The following is a 12,790-nucleotide window of genomic DNA, read 5'->3' on the forward strand; positions in this document are numbered from 1 at the left end:
ATTGTCGCCAGAAGAAACTGTTGCCTTTCAAGTAGTTATGATTTAGTGGTTACTAATATAGTGCATCCCTGCCCGATTTGCTATGGCTTTTTAGTCCTTAAAGTGAGTAGTAAAATCTGAGTCATATCCCCATCCCTGACTCACAGGCTTACTAAGCTTGTTTATTATTAGGCCTAAACTCTAGAATCTTGATCATTTGAAAAAGATTGTGATAATGCCAAATTTACATAATACCTCTCTCCCTTCCCCCCCTTTTTTAATCCCTTAGCCTGATTGTCACTCTGTAGTAGATTTTGCAGATAAGAAGAGGGGGCAAATGTCAAGCCTGGTTATATAGCCGAGTCCTGCCTTGAACCCTTCCTTTCATCTCAAAATTCTCAACACGGTTGCCAAATAGTAGTTAGTTATTGACCTAAGTTACAGCACGATTAGTTGTAAAATTGATTCAACTCCAGAGCTATATGTCACTGTCTTTAAAGATTCTTGAATCAGAGACAGAGAGACTTGTCCTAAAAAGACTGTTCTTAATGAGTTTGGGATCTACTGAGGAATAGAGAAAGGAGATAATTTACTGGTGATTGAAAAAGGGGTTTTACTCCTTTTTTTCCTATAGGTTTAGGGTTCTGGTTTGGAACCTAATCTGGAACCAGATCTTGAATTAACTTTTTTCTTGAGAAGGGCAATGTGTTCTGTTTATCAAAGCCTCTGCTGCCAAAGCAGTGATCGGTCATGATGGTGGTGGTGGTGGTGGTGGATGGTTTACAGACATTTCTTTCCCAGGGCAATAATACCTAATGTTGCAGTGTCAGTTGGCTGGGTTTTTTTGTTTGTTTGTTTGTCTTTTGTTTTCCTACATTCCATTTTAGAAAGAATGACAAATAAGTGAAATTCAATTAGTGGAAAGACTTGTCAGTAATCCATTTTCAATTGGAGAGGCCACTGCTCTGATAACACATTGATATTACTAGTAGGTTCAGTTTTCATTTTTAAGAAGAAATTTCATGCATTAAGCACAGGAAATATCAATGTGATGTTGCACTGTACGCATGTTGAAGACAGTTTTTCCTTCACTCCTACCTCAGTCCTCTCCCTGGCAAGTTTTCCCTGTGCCACCAGACAGCTTTAGATACCCTGTTCCACTGCTCTTCTTCCATGAAATTCTGTCCTCATGCTGCGGGCACTTACTGCAGAATTCCTGAGTGCCAGGAGTGTGCTAAGCACCTCTGCACACCCCCTCACTGACTCGTAGTCACAAGCCTGCGAGAGTAGACATTTGTTATTACAGTCATCTTTGATTCAAGGACATTGTGGTGCAGAGATGTTATATAACTTGCCTGAGGTCATACAACTATGGGCCAATTTGGGGCTAGATCCAAGTTTGTCTGAGGTCAGCACTAGCTCCTAACCCACATCACCTCCCTGAGCATTGCTTTCTGATGCCATTGCATTGTATTATCATTGTTTGCATTCGTGTCTCATTTTCCTGTTAGACAGGAAGACAATAAAGTCAGAGACTCTTAGACTGGAGCTTTAGAAAATGCTAACGTTAGTTAAATTAACAGATTGTTCTTTCATAACTATTTATTGAGCACCAGTTATGTGCCTAGCATTGTTCTAGGCACTTGGAAATATAGCAGTGAACCAAAAAAGAAAAAGAAAAAAAAAAAAAAAATCTGCCCTCAGAGAGGGAGGTAAACAAACAAGGAAATGTATATCAGCTGGTGTCAGGTGCTAAGGAGCTGGGCTGCTGTTTTGGTTCTGTGAGTATTGCCCCCTGGAGTTGTGCAACACTGTGCACGGACCCTGCAGAAAAGGAGGGAGGGAGTTAGTTGCTGGGGTAGGGGCAGGAGGGCTGCTATTTTAAGTAGAATAGGGAAGGCCTCACTGACAAGTGGCATTTGAGCAGAAACTTGAAAGAGACCAGAGAAAGTGTAGGGGATATCTGGAAAAAGAACATTCCATTCAAATACTTGAGTGAATTCCAAAATCCTTCCAGACTCATCTCTCACCAAATACCTAATTGTAATTTAGCATCCTCAGGTACTCTATATTATAATGTCAACTAACCTGGTTTATGACAGTTGTTTTCCTGACCACTTTTTACTTGCTTTCTGGTTATTGCATGCCACAGGAATCAGCACAGCTTTAACTATTAGAAAACCCAGCAGGTTTTTTTTTCTTCTTTCCATTTCAGAGAGAATTGCAAATCATAATAAACAAGCTGATAAGACCTGAAGTTTAAAAAACAAGTCTGATTTCTTTAAACTCTATATCTATAATAAATATGAAAAGAGAATTGATGTTCAGTATAATGATACAGGCTTAGCAAGATGCTCAATATGAGTTAGAATGTATAGCTAGGGAAGTTAACAGGCAAGCATTGAAAACTTTTTGTTTTCTTACTGACATTTAGATAACAGGGAAATTCAGTTATCCAAAATGCCTGTTCCCTACAAGATCCGAGATTACAGTACAGAGTCTTGTTATCATTTGGAGCCCCTGGCCTTCTGTGTGTGAGGACTGGAGATAAAAGCAAGAGTACATTACTTCCGTCATACAGTCACTCAAAAGTCATGGAACACTTACTCTTTTTAAGGTGCTGGCAGGTCTGGCCTATGCTCAAGTTACAGAAAGTCCCTGATGTTAAGATATAAAAATGGATGTTTTTCTGCCTCCAGTTTTCTTATCAAAGATGGTTGAAAAGGTACAGTACTTTCTCAAATATATTTCACCTTAAGTTCTACCCTACACATGCTCCCCAGCCTGAGAAGTACGAATACTCTTTCCAGTTTGGAACCTGCTGTATCTATCCAGTCTAGGTTGTCTTCCTCTTGCTGCATAAAAATTGGATGTGTACTTTTGGCATGTTAACTCTGAGTCTGGATCACTATCAGATTCTCTCCCTCTTGAGAGTCTGAGCAAAGCTAAGAAGGGGGCAGAAATCTCTTTCTGGATGTAGGAAAGGATCCAGCTCAAATTTCCCAAATAAATATTAAGCAAATAATTCTTGCCATTGGACTAAAAATGGTGGGATAAGACTGTGGGGAAAGAAGAAGGGAATGAACGAAAAATAGGTAGGGAACTACACTTTGAAAAGCAATAGTGATATGTGGGATTTCATGCAGAACTAGAAATTTTGTTGAAAGCATTTACCAAAGATGTTATGAGATCTTTTTTAGGGTCATTTAAATAGACTCTTCAACCCCAAATTTGTTCTTGTAAATGCTGACTAAATCTATCCTGTCAAATTATCTTCAACACTAATATGTACACAGGTTGAGTATCTTTTTTCCAAAATGCTTAGGACCAGAAGTGTTTCAGGTTTCAGATTTTTGGGGGATTTTAGAATGTTGTATTTGCATTATACCTGTTGAACATCCCTAATCTCAAAATCTGAAATCCGAAGTGCTCTAATAAGCATTTCCCTTGAGCATCATGTTAGCACTCAAAAAATTTGGATTTTGGATTCTGGATTTTTTTTTTTTTTTTTTGCCTTGCCTCCTGGAGGCAGGGATTTTTGGGGGATGTTCAGCCTGTGTATACCTGATGATGATAGGCCCACAACCAAAATTCTCTAATGTTACGTTCAGGAACACAAGTAAAAGAACCACATTGATTCAAAACTCAGTACCATGGATATAGCGACAATATGCTTGTGATCTGCTAATAATTTGTCACAATAATCTATGGTATTTCTCCCAGAAGATTTCTCAGCTGCATCAGTGCGGATCAAAGTTCATTTTCTTGTCAAAATGCTGGCTATGAGTCTCTGGCTTTGAAAGGTGTTTTTGTCCTTTTGTCTTCATGAGAAAAGTCATGCCTAAATTTATTAATGTGTCCCTTTGTTTTTCTTGTTTCCACCTACTCGTGCTGAACTTGTCAACTTATATAGGAAAATACTCTGCTGTGTAGAATGAAATAAAAACATCTAAATGTGTGGTTGGAGAAACTTATTTTTAAACTCAGTCATTTGGTGTAACACTTTGTGTTAGGCAATATTTATGATAAAGCTAATTTAAGTGAAGTCACTTAGTTGACTATTTCATAGTTCAAGGTTTTAGGGGGTATTGTAAGAGCAAAAATATATTTCACAATCTCGAGTACAGCCTTCTGGTCTAATATACAGTATTTTTTTCTGTGAAAACTTTCACTAGAAATTTATTTCAGGGGAACAAAATACAGACTTGTGTGTATGTGTGTGGGTGTGTTTCATATGTGCTTGCTAGGAGAGTGGGGTGGGTAGAGAGTTAGCGTTGGAAAGAGTAAAATTGAAGAAGTGGTGCAAAAGGAAGTTTTCTGCATACATTTGTGGGTCACATGTGTATGCTGTTGCCTTTCTTAAATTAGTGCAGGGAAAAAAATATGCCGATTAGTTTTTTTAATATATATTTTTTCCCCCTACCACTATACTAATGAGGATAATATGGGTTTTTCTTTCTTTCTTCCTTTCTTTTTAAAATATGGTTTATTCTGATGCCTGGCCACTGATTTCGAATAAGAGAAAGTTACAGAGAGAGAGAAAAAATACTTCCTTTGCCACCTTCTGTCATCGCACCAGAAAAGTATGCTCCTGTATACATAACATGCAAAGCCTTATCTTTTCTTTTTTAATTGAAAAGTAATTGATTAAGCATATTTGTGGGGTAAGAGTTGACTATCAATACCTGTGTACAATGTGAGATGATGAAATCAGGAATTAGCATGTTCCTCATTACAGAATGTAGTCATTCCTTGTGTCCATTAACCAATTTCTCACTAGTCCCCTCTCTTTTTCTTCTCGCCCTTTCCTGCCTCTAGTAACCACAGTTCTGTTCTCTCCTTCTGAAAGTTCAACACATTACTGTCACTCCTTCCTTCCTGCCTTCCTTTCTTCCTTCCCTTCTCTCCTCCTCCCGCTTATGAGTGAGGACATGCAATATTTCTCTTTCTGTGCCTGGCTTGTTTCACTTAACATGATTTTCTCCAAGTTCATTCATGTAGCTGCAAATGGCAGAATTTCATTCTTTTTTTTTATGTCTGAGTAGTATTCCATTGTGTATATGTACCACATTTTCCTTATTCAGTTGTCCATCTGTGGGCATTTATGTTTATTCCATACCTTGGCCACTGTAAATAGAGCTGCAATAAATATGGGAGAGCAGGTATCCCCTCAACACAATGATTTCCATCCCTTTGGGTATATACCCAATGGTGGTATTGCTGGATTGTATGGTAGTTCTTATCTGTAGCTGGTTGAAAAACCTCCCTACTGTTTTCCATAAGGGCTGCACTAATCTACAGTCCCACCAACAGTGTAGGAGGGTTTGCCTTTCTCTGAGTATTTGCCAGCATTTGTTACTCTCTGGCTTTTTGATAATAGTCTAACTGGGGTGAGATGTTATCAATATATGGTTTTGATTTGCATTTCTCTGATGATTCATGATGTTGAGCATTTTTTTTTTTTTCATATACTTGTTGGCTGTTTGTATATCTTCATTTGAGAAATGTCTATTCAGCTTCTTTGCCCATTTTTAAATTAGATATTAATTCCTTGTCAGATGTATAGTTTGCAGATATTTTCTCCCATTCTTTAGGTTTTCTTTTCACTCTGTTAATTGTTTCCTTTGCTGTGCAGAAGGTTTTTAGTTCATAATCTAATTTGTTTACTTTTCCTTTTGTTACCTGAGATTTTTATACACCAGTAGTGAACAAGCAGAAAATGGAATCAAGAAAACAAGCCCACTTGCAGTACCTACCAAAAGAATAAAATACCTAGGAATAAATTTAACTGAGGAGGTGAAAGATGTCTACAATGAGAACTACAAAACACTGCTGAAAGAAATTAAAGAGGACACAAAAAGATGAAAAGACTTTCCATGTTCATGGACTGGAAGAATTAACATTTTGAAAATGTCAATAATGCCTAAAGAAATCTACAGATTCAATTCAATCCCCATCAAAATACCAATGACATTCTTCACAGAAATAGAAAAAAAAAAAATCTTAACGTTCATATGGAACAACAAAAGACCCCAAATAGCCAAAACAATTCTGAGCAAAAAAAAAAAAAAAGAGAGAGAGAGAAAAGCCAGTGGCATTACACTACCTGACTGCAAACTATACTACAAAGCTATAATAATCAAAACAGCATGGTACTGGCATAAAAACAGACACATGAACTGATGGACCAAAATAGAGAACCCACAAATCTACCAACATACTTACAGCCAGCTGATCTTCAACAGAAGCACAAAGAACATACATTGGGGAAAGGATAGCCTCTTTAGGAAATGATGCTGGGAAAACTGGACATCCATGTGTAGAAGAATGAAACTAGACCTGTACATCTTGCCATTTACCAAAACCAACTCAAAATGGATTAAAGACTTAAATATAAGACCTGAAACTATAGAACTCCTAGAAGAAAACGTAGGGGAAAAAATTAGGAAATAGTACTGGGCAAAACACAGGCTTATCCCTTTTGATTTAAACTAAAGCACTTGACAAAAGTTATGAACCAGGAAATTCTTCATGAGCTTTTCAAATTACCAACAGTTAGAAAGTGCCTCCTGTGCTCAGGGGCTCTCGTTGGGATTGCAATCTCATTTCTTGTTGAAAACAGGTGAGGCAAATGGACAAGGCATCAGCTGTATGTTGGTGGTAAAGTACCAAAAGTCAGAATGTTTAAAAATGACAAAGTAGCAAATTGGGTCTCACATTACAGAAAGAAGGGGTAATATTTAAATCCCACCTTTAACCTTAGACCTAGTTCAAATGCCCATCTATGAACTTGTCACCCAAGATACTAGAGCAGAAGGACTCATTATAGGGCAGGCTGTCCTGGTTCAAAGGACAGAAGATAGACACTGAAGCTTCTGTGCCCAGACAGGACACTGATAGCTGTGGATTTGATTTTGATGTTGTTATTAGTTGGGCTACCAAGCTCAAGTTTAGCCATGAAGATTTTGAATTAAAAACAAACAACGGTTCTCAACCATTTTCCTGCTTTGATAGGCATGGCAAAAGCAACATTCACAAATCACACACTCCCATAGGAATTTCAGGGTTATGTGAAATTCCAGGTACACTTAGAGACTTCACTCCTTTCTCTCCCTGGAGAAGCATATTAGAATGTGGGAGGGTGAGAGTAACAATGCTAAAGGCTCTAATTTTAATGTATGCATGTAAAAAGTTACCTCAGTTTTAGTTAGATTGATCACACTCCCATTCTTCTGGCCCTATGAAGTCCAATGTCATTCTCAAGTCTTTGCACATTCCCAGGTAGCACAGCCTCTCTTCTGAACTCTGGCCTTGAACCCTGCATCTGCTGGATTGGGGCCATTTGTTGACCATGTGACCAATCTGCCTGGGCTGTCCTCCTTGCATGCTACCTAGATGGGAAACTCAGCCTCATTTTCATTTCTGCAAACATCACTCAAAGAAGGCATCAGCTTTGTGCAGTAGACCTTACCAAAGGTGTAAGATGATAAAGGAGACATACTGAAGAAACATAGATGTCTCGAATTATTAGAATTTTTCAATCTTTGGTCATTTCTTGATCCCAGGCTCCAGGTCCTTCTCTCTCCTATATCTCTCCCCCCCCCCCCTCCCTACTCTTTCCCCTCCCCTTCCTCTGTCTCCTCTCCCCATCCTTTTCCATCTTTCCTCTCCCTACACTTCACTCTCCTCTCTCCTCCTCTCCTTTCCCTTCCCTTCCCTTCTCAGTTTTGTCTGTCAGGGAGGAAACTGAGATTCCTAAGGGAATAAGGAGACAAAAGCTGTGATGTTGCCTCTTCTGCTATACAAGTAATGAGGAACAGAGAGGGCAGATTAAGTCTCTAGGACAGAAAGACTTCAGAGACATCTGCATTTGCCTGGATACCCAGAGAGAGCCTGAGAGGCAGGAAAATGGGGTTTTAAGCACAGGCTCTGGAATCAGAGATTTCCTGGTTGAATCCTGGCTCAAACACAGCTGGCAGTGCCAAGAGGTAAGGCTCTTCATCCTTTGCCTGTGAAATGGAGCCAGTAATACATCAAATCTTCAACTTCAAAATTCAACCTCTGAAAACAGATTTTTTTTTTTAAATAGATGTTTGGCAAAAACACTTTTGGCAGTAAAACCTGACCTGACCTGATGTGACACTTTTTAATATATGGTCTTCATCCTAATTTTTTGTCTGTCCACACATTTTGCTGCAGGAAGATCTATGCATTTGAGTTCTAGCTCCCATGGAGGGGGTTCATACTTATGGCACATGCTCCATATTGTTTTTCTAAAATCTGAAAAATTCCAGAAACACAATTGGCCCTAAGGATTTTGGAGAAGGATATCCACCTCAGAGAGTATTTGGGATCCTGCATGGGATGATACCTGTGCGGGGATTAATGTAGGACCGGCACAAGAACAAACACTTGAGCACTGGCTGCTACTGCCATTACTGGGCTGTGGTCTTGACTGAGCCTGTGCATGCACATCTGTGTCCAGGAATAGCTCCAGAACTTTGTGATAGTCCTAGCAAGTATGTAATACCCTGCTATTTACACATCAGCTTATTTTAGATCTGTTGTTTATGTCTGTCTTGAGTGTCGAGGTTGCTTCTGATTTTCTTTTTGGGTACCTTCTCAATGGCCTGTAACTTTACTTTTTTAACTGAGGAAAAATAGGATTCTTTTCTTTTTCTCCTCTCCCTTTTCCTCCATCCTCCTTCCTGTCCCTCCCCACTTTTCTCTCTCTCTCAAATGCCCTTTCCCCATTAACCTCAGGGAATTAGAGAGCCAATTACTTTGGAGGCTGCAGGGCCTTTCTCTGAGTGGTGATTAATGGTCAAAAGATACTAAATGTGAATAGCCATTCAGTAAAGTTCTCAGGGCATTTTCTCAGGAGCCAGGTGCTAAGAGCTTCTCCACAGGGACAACTTAGTGGGAGAAATGAAAAGTAAACACACAAGATGTAAAACTTTGGCTATAAATATTCCATGATTGAGGGGGAAGAGTATGGTATTTTGTTTGGTGTTTTCTCCATTGTAAGGCCTGTCGTTACCTGGTGTAGGTAAAAATTTTTTTTCCCAGTACTTTAGGGATAGGATAAATAGGTCTAAGTTAGAAGAGCTTGACTGATAGAAATAAATTAAAAACTTTTTGTCCCATAGTGATAAGATAATCAAAACTTCCTTCTAGTGTAAAAAATCTTGATATCTAGTAAAAAAAAAAACTGGCATCAAGTTGTGGATTCATTTTGCCTGTATGCCAGTTTCCCAAACTCTGGCAGAATGGAGACTTTGTTTTCTGCATATTCATTCTATTAAATATTTTAAGTCGTTAGTGGTATTTTTGGTTTTTATTTTTACTGTGTTTTGTTTTGCTGTAAGGATGGGTTCTCAGAATCTAATCCGAGATCTGAATTTATGTGTTGCTGTCTTCATTAAAAAAAGAAAAGAAAAGAAAAAAAAAAAAATATATATATATATATATAACAATGAGTAGAATGAATCATTGCAAGTGAAAAGGAGACAGAAACAGAGCACTGAGAACCTAAAGTTTTAATAACCTTTTATGTTTATTTTGTGCATTCAGCCACAAGTCATTTCTTGCTGACAGTTATTTTAGAGGCTGAAGAAATAAATTTGTCTTGACCACAATTGCTGTGAATTTTTTATAGAATCCACGTTTTTCCTCTTTAATTGGCATGGCTTTCTGGGTTCTTTGTGGCACACAGTACCACTCCCCAGTCATATTGCCTCAAGGCAGAAATAGAGAATTTGTAGAAAATTAAAGCACTCACATTTGGTTTTTGGGGGAAAAGAAGGAACTTGCAAAAGATCTCTCCTCCTTCTGTAACAGAAGAGAGCAAGTAACCACATTTTTCTTGGTCTTCTCTGACACACTTGATAATAAAGCAGTAATCCTCAGTCTCTAGTACTGCATTTATTCAGTCTCCAGGTATGGTACCATAGCAAGCAATGTCTGATTTTTCATTTAAACAATAGAGAATTTAATCTGTTTTTGTTTCTTAAATTTCTTTCTGAACTTTTTAATCTCTTTGTTTCTAAAAAACTTTTTTTTTCACTTGGTTAGTGTTTTAATTTTAATTTTAATTCAAAGGTAAATGTAGCTAGCTCCTGGTATCTTCTCTCTTCTATAACAAAACCATGTGCATAATAACTTTCTAAAGAACAAGGAGAAAAATGGCTCCTTGTGGAGTGAGGTGTTCAGTAGAAAAGGAAGTCAGGCTCTGGAAAGATCCTAGATGTGAAAAGATCTGGAAGATCTCTTGAAAGGGGACTTTGAGGTTTTTAAACTTTCTTTTAAGCTGTTAAGCCCATTTTAGCCAATTCAGGTGATTCATTGTTCCTAAAACCTCTTGTCTTTTTTTTTTCTTTTCTCATTTTTAGGTGAACTCTTGACCTTGGTGTTATCAGCACTAGTTCTAACCAAGTAAGCTAACTGACCAGCCCTTCCTTTCCTTTCTTTTTAAGCATGCATTAAATATCTGATTTTATGAGTGTCAACCAACATTTAGGGTTTAGTTAAGCCCTAATGAGAATTCAAAGGTGATGAAGATATAGTTCTAACCACCAGGAGTTTATAATTTAATGAAGAAAAGAGATTTACAAAACCTAACAAGACAATATTTTGTGTCATGATAAAGGTACAGTGAAATGAATTTAGGGAAGGAAGCAAGGGAAGGCTTTAATTAGGAAAATGGCATTTAGAGGAACCCGTGATCGAGGGACATCACTATTGAGCAAAAGATGTCAGGACTGTAACGCTAAGGCCGCATTCAGTGAAAAGAGTGTTCCGGTTTAGCCAGAACTCAAGGTATGCGTATAAACTAAGGCCTTGTGTTAAAAAAAAAAAAAAAAAAAAAAATCACAGTCTAGTGAGGGACAAATGTAAATAAGCAAATGAATGAGTACATTTTGCACTCTGAGTTATGCAGAAAGTACTTAGGAGCATAGAGGAAGAAACTCTAACTGTGGTGGTACTCAGGGATTGGTTGGAAAGCTGCATGGGCTTCAAATCTTAAAGGAGTAGTACCTTGCCCAGTGGAAGTAAGAAGAAAGCATATACAAGTTCACCTTATCCTTTGGACTTGTAATAAACACACAATCTTTTTGGGTCTTTCTAAGGAAATTTTATTTCAAGATTCTGCTAGGCAATAGTTCTCACTTCTCTAAATTGATATGTAAGGATGCCAAGTTCTGCTTTTTTGTTTCTTATCCATTTCTTTCTCTCTTTTTTTTTCCCTCACCTATTCTCAGTGGTATTGGACACTTTCCTCAGTAAAGCTCCATTCGTTTCTCTCCCAATCTGAACCTTGTAGGAAGCGCCAATGCTATTTTAAATTTCAGAGAAAACTCCCAGTCTATCTAACCCAACACCCCTCCAGTTTTACTAAGCAAAAACCTAGTTGCTGTAAAACCATAGCAGGACCCCTCACTTATGTAGTGTGGCAGAGTAACAGGTCCTCAGGTTTGCACTGGGAGATGATATTTCAAGTTGAGACTCTGAAGTATGATTGCTCAGTTCTGTCACTTGCTAAATGTTTAATCTCAAACAAGTTACCCAGTCCCTTCATGCCTAAATTTTCTCCTCTATAAAATAGAAAAAATATAGTACCCACCTTACAGGGTCATTGTGAGAATTAAATGACATAGTCCACAGACAGCACTTAGTACTATGGCTAGGACGTAATCAACATTTTAATAAATATTAGCTATTATTTTTAATTTTTCAGCCAGCCACTTAGCACTTTTTTGCTTTGTATGCTACATGATTACAGCCTCTGATGGTTATTTTTATGTATCAACTTGACTGGGCCACGGGATGCCCTGATGTCTGGTTAAATATTATTTCTGGATGTGTCTGTGAGGCTGTTTTTGGAAGAGATTAGCATTTGAATTGGTGGACTGAGTAAAGCAGATGGCCCTTCCCAGTGTGGGTGGGCACCATCCAATCCGCTGAGGGTCTGAATAGAACAGAAAGGTAGGAATTCTCTATCCGCCTGATTGCCCGAGCTGGGGCACTGATTATCTCTTTGCCTTGGTGCTCCTGGTTCTCAGGCGTTTAGACTCAGACTGGAATCTATACCATCAACTCTCCAGCTCTCAGGCCTTCAAACTACACCACCGGCTTTCCTGGATCTTCAGCTTGTAGACATTAGATCCTGGGACTTCTTGGCCTCCATAATCAGGTGAACCAATTCTTTATAATAAATCTCTTCATTACATATGTATGTATAAGCATAATATACATATTAGTTCTGTTTCTCTGGAGAACCCTGACTAATGTGTGGTTTGCAGCCATCAGCACCAGCATAATCTGGGAGCTTATTGGGAATGCAGATTCTCAGATCCTGCCCCCACAATTTTAACAGGATACCTGAATGAATCATATACAGATTAGAGCACGTAATTCTCATATTTCCCATGAAAATCCCATGTTTATACTGATGCTCCATCAACTAGGGAAAAGCCACAGTCTCATACCACACACTAAGAAGAATATCTTCTGGTTAAAATACGGTAATTTCAGCAAAGACAGGGTTCACATAGATCTAGCCTCATTTTAAATGGTGAAATTATTGGAAAGTAAATTATAGGGTTTTTAAGGCCTCTTCAACAGCGCTCAGAAAGATGAGGACTGGAGGGAAGGATCTGTACTCTGAGCACACTTCCATACCACAGAGGAGTAGGGCAGGTGGGGCAGGAAAGAGACTTGTAACCAAGGGCATTTTTATTGGCCTTGCTCTTAAAAAAGGGAGCAACCTAGAAGAAAAACAGGTTGGGACAGGGGTGGAGCTGGGAGTATC

This window comes from Cynocephalus volans, chromosome 12 (assembly GCF_027409185.1).
Source record: "Cynocephalus volans isolate mCynVol1 chromosome 12, mCynVol1.pri, whole genome shotgun sequence".
NCBI lineage: Eukaryota > Metazoa > Chordata > Mammalia > Dermoptera > Cynocephalidae > Cynocephalus > Cynocephalus volans.